This window comes from Mastigoproctus giganteus, chromosome 8, assembly GCF_048544385.1.
Source record: "Mastigoproctus giganteus isolate SK-2022 chromosome 8, ASM4854438v1, whole genome shotgun sequence".
Lineage (NCBI taxonomy): Eukaryota > Metazoa > Arthropoda > Arachnida > Uropygi > Thelyphonidae > Mastigoproctus > Mastigoproctus giganteus.
This window is the reverse complement of record NC_143582.1, coordinates 133,135,006-133,144,255: the sequence shown is the minus strand read 5'-3', so window position 1 is coordinate 133,144,255 and position 9,250 is coordinate 133,135,006. Positions and strand designations below refer to the sequence as shown.

Genomic DNA, 9,250 nt, shown 5'->3' with positions numbered 1-9,250 from the left:
ATCATCTTAGTTATGCAGCTGGTCAGGATCTTGTACATCGTTGGGAGGCAAGTGATTGGCCTGTATTTCGCCGGGTGTCTTGTATCTTCGTCATTAGGTTTCAGATATGTGACTCCTTTGGTGAGAAAATTCTGGACTGTCCCCGGGTGCCTTATCATTCGCGTGAACTTCTCTGCTAGTGCTTGTGTGTGCAGGTGAGCTGCTTGTACCAGTATTTGTGCACGTTACCACTTCCTGTAGTGCGCCAGTTGTGAGTGTTCCTGATCGGCTGTTTTAATTCTTCTTCTCGAATCTCCCACTCTCTAATCTCTTTGGTTTTCTTCCGTTCTACTTGTATCCAGATTGCTCTGCTGTTAGGTCCTACTTCACGGCTCCAAATATTTCCCCAGAACTATTCGATCGTCTTCTTCTCGGGTGGTCGGTTTCCTGCTTTCTCATCTTCACCCATTTTTCTGTAGAAGTCCCTTTGATCCTCATCGAAGATTCGGTTTTTTTATTTTTCTCTGGAAGCTCTCTTTATATCGGTGTAGTCTCTTGCTGAGTGCGAGGAGGTTCTGTTTCAGTGTGTCCAAGTATTCTGCTATTCTGATTTCTGGTCTCATGTTTTCTGTGGACGCTGTCTCTCTTGAGAATACTCTTCACCTTTCCATTCAATTTCTTACTTCTGGTTCCCTGTTGGTACTGGATCAACTGACCTATCTTGACTCTTAATTCTTCTATCTTCTGCTGCTGCTCTCGTTTCTTTTACGTTAATCCTGGTAACTGCTACGGCAGCACAGTATGCATACGACTGTGTGGATAGCCAACAGCGTTGCATTCTTATTGTCATGGTAATGTGGCATTTTATGCCGATTGAGGTGGTCTATTACTCTTCACAGGATTTTAATTGGCCTCTGCTTAGGTATCGCATGGGTTCTTATACGGTCCATTCCTTCGAACTCTTCTGTTCGGTCCTTCTTCCACTCGTCTTCTTTTCTGGATATCATGACTTCGTCTTTTTTCCACTTCATCTACTCTGGGTTGTATTTCTTGCTGTTCCTCCTCTTGTTCCATATTGACCATATTCTTTGTGCTTTGTAGCTTATCGCTGACATCCTGCTTGATTTTCTCCAAAATAGCGGGAGCTATTAGGTTCTTCGTGACGATGGTCCTTCTTTGGTCTGCTAATCGCTGTTTAGTGACCTAAATATCCGGGTATCGCTCCAACTCCTAAATATCTTGGTATGTAGTCGCGACCTGTACATTGTTGTGTCGGTTTCTAGCCTAGTTTTTTCATAGCATGCTCACATAATATAAGTATTGCTTTCAATGCTCCACTTCATGTGTTGGTTTTTTTCTTTCTTGGATGGTCAATAGCGCATTTGCGCAAGCACTTCCAGTTGGTGGGGCTAGATGGTCTTGCCCTTCTCTTGTGGTTGGCTTGTGGGGGACAGCGCCACTAGCTCCACTGTCTTGCTCGGGAGACTGTCTGCAACTTTTCGAACCACCCTCTATGCCTAAGGCGTGAACACGAGTGATTTTATCCTGCGCCACACTCGATGCGCTTTGAATATTTCTCTGCGACATCATCCATCTATGGAGGTGGGCTTGTTTAGCTTCAGCTTATGTCCAGTAGTTTATCCTATTTTATTTTTAGTTCTCGCCTGTGACAACAGATGGCGACACTATCCGCATCAGCCGTCACTCCGACCTTCGGGAAAGCAAGTCCAATGGGCTTACTTTTGCGATGGTTGTTTTTTTATCATCATTTAATATTATTATTATATTATTATAGCATAATAGAGCCGTGTCTGCTTCCATCAAGGTGAGTTTCAAGCCCAGATTCATCAGGCAATTTTAGGATGGAATTTGGCTATACTAGTGCAACACCCACGGATTGTACCAGGGAAAATTAGTCAACAGAAACTACCAGCTGCATAGTAGTAAAGAGATGGAAGCCATGGCAGAGCGAGAGGCAGAGGCCTACAAATACTCGGGAATAATGCAGGCTCTGCAGTTACAGCCCATGGATACTAAGGCCTGCCTGACAGAAAAATACCATCAGAGACTCAGAAGCCTGCTGAAATAAAAGCTAAACGGAGGGAACACAGTTAAAGTTATCAACACCAAAATCTTAATTAACAGAATGTTAGCAAAACGGTATCGTTTTAAGTTATATCTCATATTTTGAATACCTTCACGAGTTGCCATGATTTTGCATTACTTTGAATAAGTAACGCTTCACCTGAAGAGAAGACTAATGTTACTTATTCTCAGATGGATACCACCACCCAGACGGCACCGTTTCAGGGCTATTTGGCCCTTCTTCGTGGGTGGGTACCCAAGTGATGCAATGATGGCAAAACAGTTACGAAGTATAACTCCACAATATGAGAGATGCATGATGGTGTATGATGTGTTTAGACTATAAAGCGTTTAGGGCTGAGGCCTCAAAGCTATAGAAAAGTCTAGCCTATGTATAAGTATTCACACAATATGAGATAACTTAAAACGATGCCGTTTTGCTAACATTCTATTAATTCAGATTTGGCTCCTAAGTATTATTGATGCTTTCGCACAATACTTATACATAGTCTAGCCTTTTCCATAGCTTGAGGCTTCAGCCCTAAACGCTTTATAGTCTAAACACATCATACACCATCAGGCATCTCTCATATTGTGGAGTTATACTTTGTAACTGTTTTGCCATCATTGCATCACTCGGGTACCCACCCACCCACCGAAGAAGGGCAAAATAGCCCTGAAACGGTGCTGTCTGGGGGGGGGGGGCTGATGGCCATGAGTTTCCTCGAATAGGTAACAACAGTCTTCTCTATTGGGGAAGCGTTGCTTATTCGAGGAATATATGAGCTTTCAGTGTGAGTTGAAGGAGCAACTATCCCTTTCTTCCTTCTACGGCATTTTCTTCCTCTACCTCTCCTACATCTTCTCTTTTTTAAGTATAATAGATAGTATGAGGATAACCGAGAACTTTATCCCATACCATATTTCGAAACTGTGCCGTCTGGGTAGCGGTATCCATCTGAGAATAAGTAACATTAGTCTTCTCCTCAGGTGAAGCGTTACTTATTCAAAGTAATTCAATATCATGGCAACTCGTTGCGAAGGTATTCACAATATGAGATATAACTTAAAACGATGCCGTTTTGCTAACATTCTGTTAATTCAGATTTGGCTATGTAATTATTGATGCTTTCACACTATACTTATACAAGCAGTGGTATTAAATCTGTAATCTCCCATTGCATTAACCACAAGCAAGAGCGTGGCCCTCTTTTGAAGCCTTAAAACCTGGCACTGTCTTTTCCTCTTTGGCAATGTATGTTCGAACCAGCATTTTTTTCCAATACAGAGCAGTCTCACCAATGTTTAAAATTTTCTGCATTGAATAGCCGCCTTCATCAATAATTTGTTCCAATACATCACGAAATTTCTCTGCAGCTGCATAATCGGCATGGCGTCTTTACCACATACCAGCACGATGCTTGAACGTATTAAACCACCCATTGCCTGCCACGAACTTGGCTTGGGGTTCACCGTACTTATCCTTAATAACTTCATAAATACTTCTTGCATTTGCCTGAATGGTCATTAGATTCAGGGGGCACTCGCTTCTGAATCTGATTTTCCATCCATATTATTAACAGTTGTTCATCTTCGATATAGCACTCCAATGATTTTTTGTGATCACTGTTGATCTTAAGTAAGTTGATCCTTTGACATGTTCTTTTATACTCGCACTGTCCTTTAAAATATTCACTGGTGAAGCAGCGAGACCTAATTCCCTTGCAATAGTTGACAAACTATCCTGCTTCGTACTTTCTAATGATTTGCATCTTCATTTCTAAATCAATTTTGGCACTACCACGACTTGCACTTTTAGTTGGTCACTTACCCTTCATCATTGTAATAGGAATGAAGAAAAGTTTCTGAAATTTTTTTTTTTTTTTTTTTTTGTTTGAAGATTTCAGAGAAGGGGAACACTTTTCACCATAATAACATAAAAACCGACACAATTGCAGTTATTGTAAATGAAATAAGATCGAGTTTACTACCCATTTATAATTAGATGCACAAACAGAAAAGCCCAATAAATCGGAAAGTGCAAATTAGATGCACTAAATGAATATTTTGCATCGACATTCACACATGAGGAGTTATTCAGCGAGGGGAATGCCAGAGGTGTATTCAACTCTAGCAGTAAGCTACAGAATCTTGAAATAACTGGGAGTAAAGGGGAGGAGAAATTGTTGACGATAAACACAAGAAAGGCACCCGGGGTGGATGGGATCTATCCAGTTATATTAAAGGAGGCAGCAAAGGAAGTAAGCAAACCATTAGCCATAATTATGAGAGCTTCCTTGGACTCAGGGGAGGTACCCATAGACTGGAAATGTGCAAATGTGACCCCAATTCACAAAGAAGGATCAAAGGCTGACACAAGTAATTATAGACCTGTGAGTTTAACTTCTGTTCCAGGAAAATTAATGGAGGCACTGGTTAAAGAAGCACTGCAGGATCATTTAGACAAGACTTCAGTTATAGCTCAGACACAGCATGGTTTTGTTAAGGGTAAGTCTTGCCTGACCAATTTGATTGGATACTATGATGCAGTCACAAAAGAACTGGATGCAGGGAATAACTTGGATATTATATACTTGGATCTTAGAAAGGCTTTTGATACTGTTGCACATGGAAGACTGCTACACAAATTGGAGCAGTGTGACATTGGAGGCAAATTGCTGCTATGGATAAAGGGGTGGTTGAGGGGGAGAAGACAGAGTGGTAATCAATGGACACTGCTCATCGTGGACTAATGTTATTAGTGGAGTCCTTCAGGGCTCAGTGTTGGGTCCATTATTGTTTTCTGTATTTATAAATGATATTGATGATGGTATATATCAAGCTTAATGTCCAAGTTTGCAGACGATACAAAGGTTGGCAGGGTTGTCAAGGACACTACTGACACTATGCTGCTGCAACAGGATCTGGAAAGGTTGAGTAGATGGGCTGAGAGGTGGCAAATGAAGTTTAACATTGACAAATGTAAAGTACTACGCATGGGAAACAGCAACCCCAGAGCAACGTATCAACTCTGTGGTACTACACTGACAGTGGTAGAGAATGAAAGGGACTTGGGGGTGGTTGTGCAGGCAGATATGAAGTTATCTGAGCAGTGCAGATGGGCTGCAAGAGTAGCTCATGGAGTATTGTCAATGATATACAGGAATTTTTCCAGCAGGGATAAGGAGGTGATTATTCCCTTGTATAAGGCAATGGTCAGGCCACACCTAGAGTACTGTATACAGGTCTGGAGGCCTCATTTCAAGAAGGATGTAGAGCTGCTGGAACGAGTACAGAGAAGGGCAACAAGATTAGTGAATGGAACAAAGGGGTGCTCTTACGAAGAAAGGCTTAAGTTTTGCAAATTACAGTGTCTGGAGACTAGGCACCAGCGAGGTGATCTGATAGAGGTGTATAAAGCCTTGAATGGTTTGAGCATGCTCAATGCTGATGGGATTCTTCCTCTAGCTCAGAATAATCACCTGAGAGGGCATAAATTCAAATTGAGGAAAGACAGATGTAGGATAGACGTGCGGAAATTTGCCTTTAGCCAGCGGGTGGTTGGTTGGTGGAACAGACTTCCATCCCTTGTCGTGGAGGTTGATAGCCTAAATAAGTTTAAAGCTTAGCTGGACAGGTATTTTGAACGAACAGAGGGGTGAAGTGGAAGTGGTTTTTTTTGGCTGATGCTGCATAAGCTTGCTTTCTTGCATCAAATGCCTCTACTAATGCTAATGCAATAAGATCGAGTTTACTACCCATTTATAATTAGATGCACCAGCAGAAAAGCCCAATAAACCGGAAAGTGCAAATTGTTTTTATTGTTTTATGGTCGTAAGCTTCAGAAACATGCTTTAGAAAAATATCACAAAGGCATTCAAAATTGATTCTTATAATGAGAACATATGATAACAACGGTAGTGCAATTGCCATTATAAATATGACCTTTTAGAGAGAGATAAATAACTTAGTAATACAAGCGAAATTTTCAACTTCCAAGGACCTGGAATGAATTAAAACAAAAAAAAAAAAAAAAAAGTGTTATTGGGTTCACATTACGATATTTTCACAATATCATATTGTATTTATCCAAAGGATGCAAAATACGTTTCCATATTTTTTTCAGATTGCACCGGCCAGCAAAAACTAATGTAAAGTCAAATTTGCATAAGTCGAGTATTACGTAAGTCGGGGAGTTCCTGTACATGAAATATGCAACCTAAAAGCTCAACATTTTAGGTATGTTATACAGTGAATGATGTTACCTAATAGTCAAAGATCAAAAACTCGCATGAATAGAAATAATTTTATTTGAAAAATGATGTAAAAGTTACCACATGTAAAAAATAAGCATTTATGTTTCAGCAAATTATAAAAGAATTACTTCTTATTACAACACATTTCACATAAATATCAATATCTTTTTCCGTCCATCAGCTTTCTGAAAGTGTAATGTGAAATTACTTACAAAAAAAATGTTTCTATTCAGTTTTCAAATAACTGGACAAAAGCAATTTGTTTTATACAAAGGGTACCAAATGTGCAAATTTTCTTTAAGAAGATATCACAAAACCATTATTCTACAATTATGGAATGTCTACAGAAGGTAACAATACATATTTAAATAAAACGAGTAGATAACAGTTTTAACAAAGGCTAATTTACATTACAATCATTAAAAATGGATGGCACATTTCAACATTAAATTCATTCATAAATACATATAAAATTGCTAAAAATATTCTCAGACGTTCTGCGCGCGCACACACAATTTTATATATATATATATATCACATCATACATTGCAAAGAGAATTTTTTTTAAACATATACTGTTTGGCCACTTAATTAGGAAGTGTGGAGTATATTTAGGCAAATTAATTCAGCCACATGGAACTGATTTTGATAAAGATGTGTAGGACACCACTAGTGAATTCTGTTCACTGTAAATGTGCCCAGCAGGCAATTGTAATACAAATGACCATTACTCTCCTTGGATTTTCCAATACAGCTGTTATTAGATATCTGAAAAATACAGAAAAAAAAAAAAAAAAATGGATAACAGCAGAGACAGATCGGAGAATAAGGTATGTGGCATTTAGAATGGTCAGTTGAGGTAGACCATAAAAAAAATTATAGCACAAATGGCAGATACCTGTAATACAGGCATCAGCCTTTTGTGTGCAGGTAAAAAGGAGTTGGTACCTGCACACCACGTGAAAAGCTTCATGGAGAATGGATTATGGCAGTTCAAGATCACTGTAAACACTGCTGATCTCAGAAGTGAAATGGAAAGAAAAGCATTTCAATGATGCCAAGGATGGATTAAGGATGAACGGAAGTTTTTTTTTTTTTTTGGTTTGTTTTGCTACGTCTGCATTCACAGAACTTATATTCAAAGGTCTTAAGAGGCCTTTAAGCATTGCACTGTTCTCCAACAGAATTTTATTTTTTATTATTAGCCATATGGTGCAAGGAAGATTGAGGCTTATGCTGCACCAGCTAAAAAAAATTCCCGAGTTACCCTGAGAGAAGAGAAGTAGAAAGGAATCATCAAGAAAGAGAATGATGATGATATCCAGCTCAGGACCCTGGATGTGTGCCAAGCCCATACTCACCAAGTGTGAGTCCCTGGTGATCATACTTCCTGAGATGAGTGACAAATAGCAAAAACTACTATATTGCCATGGTGGGCACAAATGGAAGGTTACATGATTGGATGAATCTCTCTTTGTGCTATTCTGAATTGATGGGAGAGTTCACACAGGAGGAAACCATATGGTGCAACAGATGACGTGAACCTATACGGGCTGCTGGTGTTGGAATGATAATGTCATGTATGTTTGCATGGTATTGCCTTGGTCCCCTGATCAAACTGGCTAGCAACAAGGAGAAATAGTTCATTTGAGTATCACGTGAATCAAGTGGATCTGGCAATGATACATATCTACTCTGGAAGGTGAGCACCTTCTATGATCATAATGTGACCAGGCAAAATGTTTATTTGTGGAACATTATGGCAACTTCATACATAATGCCTCATCCAGCACACTCTGCCTGTTTTCAAGCAATTAGAGCAACAAGAATGGCATCTTTGTAAACACCGGCACGTCTGCAACAAATGCACGATAATTTTGCTGACTACTTGGTATAGGATTTCTCCAGACACCTCTGGACCATGACAGACTATGGCAAGATGTGTCAGAACAGTAATCTAAGCAAAAAGTGATTTATAGCAATTATAATATTAACATATGATCCTTAAAAGTGGCCAACCATATAACAATTATGTACTCAACAACTGTAAAACATTAACAAAGGCTAAAAATACATATAAAAGTATATGCATCAAAATACATATTTTTTTATCTTTATACAATTTTTAAAGAAAATAATTTTTATTTTAATTGTCACTAAAGACCTTCTAGACTCATCACAGTTATACTATTGCCTTTCTAGTGTGCAAGTGACCCTGTCTCATATATGCATTCATATAAGATGAACATATGGATCTCACACTGAAGTTAATGTAATGAAATTCAAAAAATGGAGTCTACTATCCTTGCCCAACAGTAAATGATGTGAGGTAAGACCTGACTGATACTGGTGGGATTCCCTTAGTGTGTTCATGTGACTTTTTTAGATGAAATGACTAACCTAAAAAAACAATTAGGGAATTAAAAAAAAAAAAAAAAAATTCAGGTTCTTTCCAAAGAACAAAAAAACTAGACAACATTAAATTCAAATGCCAAGTATTTTTATAGTCAAAAAATTAAAATAAATTAATTAAAATTTAATATTTGTATAAGAGTAATAAAAATTTCTCAATATGATATGTAGAACCTTCTGTATGACACTCACCAGAAATTAAAATGAATATAATATTAATGCAAAATGATTATAGTAATAAAATCAATTTTACATTAATTTTATATTTGTTTTAATTTCTGGAGAGTGTCATATGGAAGAGTCTACGTATCATATTGAGCTAAATTTTTCTTATATTTCTACAAATATTGAAATAGAACGTATTGAGCATCCTAGTTCTGTTTTATACTAATTAAAACTTAATTTACATATATTTTAGCACACAGAAGTTCAAGAAATTATACATTAAAAAAAGGCGTGTGTGTGTGTGTGTGTGTGTGTATATATATATATATATATATATATATATATATATATAC

At 38.1% G+C, this 9,250-nt stretch overlaps 1 protein-coding gene across 3 annotated transcripts in view; it reads right to left on the bottom strand.

The window, feature by feature from the left end:
- Positions 1–7,132: 7,132 nt before the first annotated feature.
- The window catches only part of LOC150081827 (LIM domain kinase 1-like), a 360,820-nt gene continuing 358,702 nt past the window's right edge, over positions 7,133–9,250 (bottom strand). For all 3 annotated transcript variants that reach the window (XM_090378920.1, XM_090378921.1, XM_090378922.1), the window contains one exon: positions 7,133–8,720. The gene's annotated coding sequence lies outside the window, so the exon portion shown is untranslated. The remainder of the gene's footprint in view (positions 8,721–9,250) is intronic.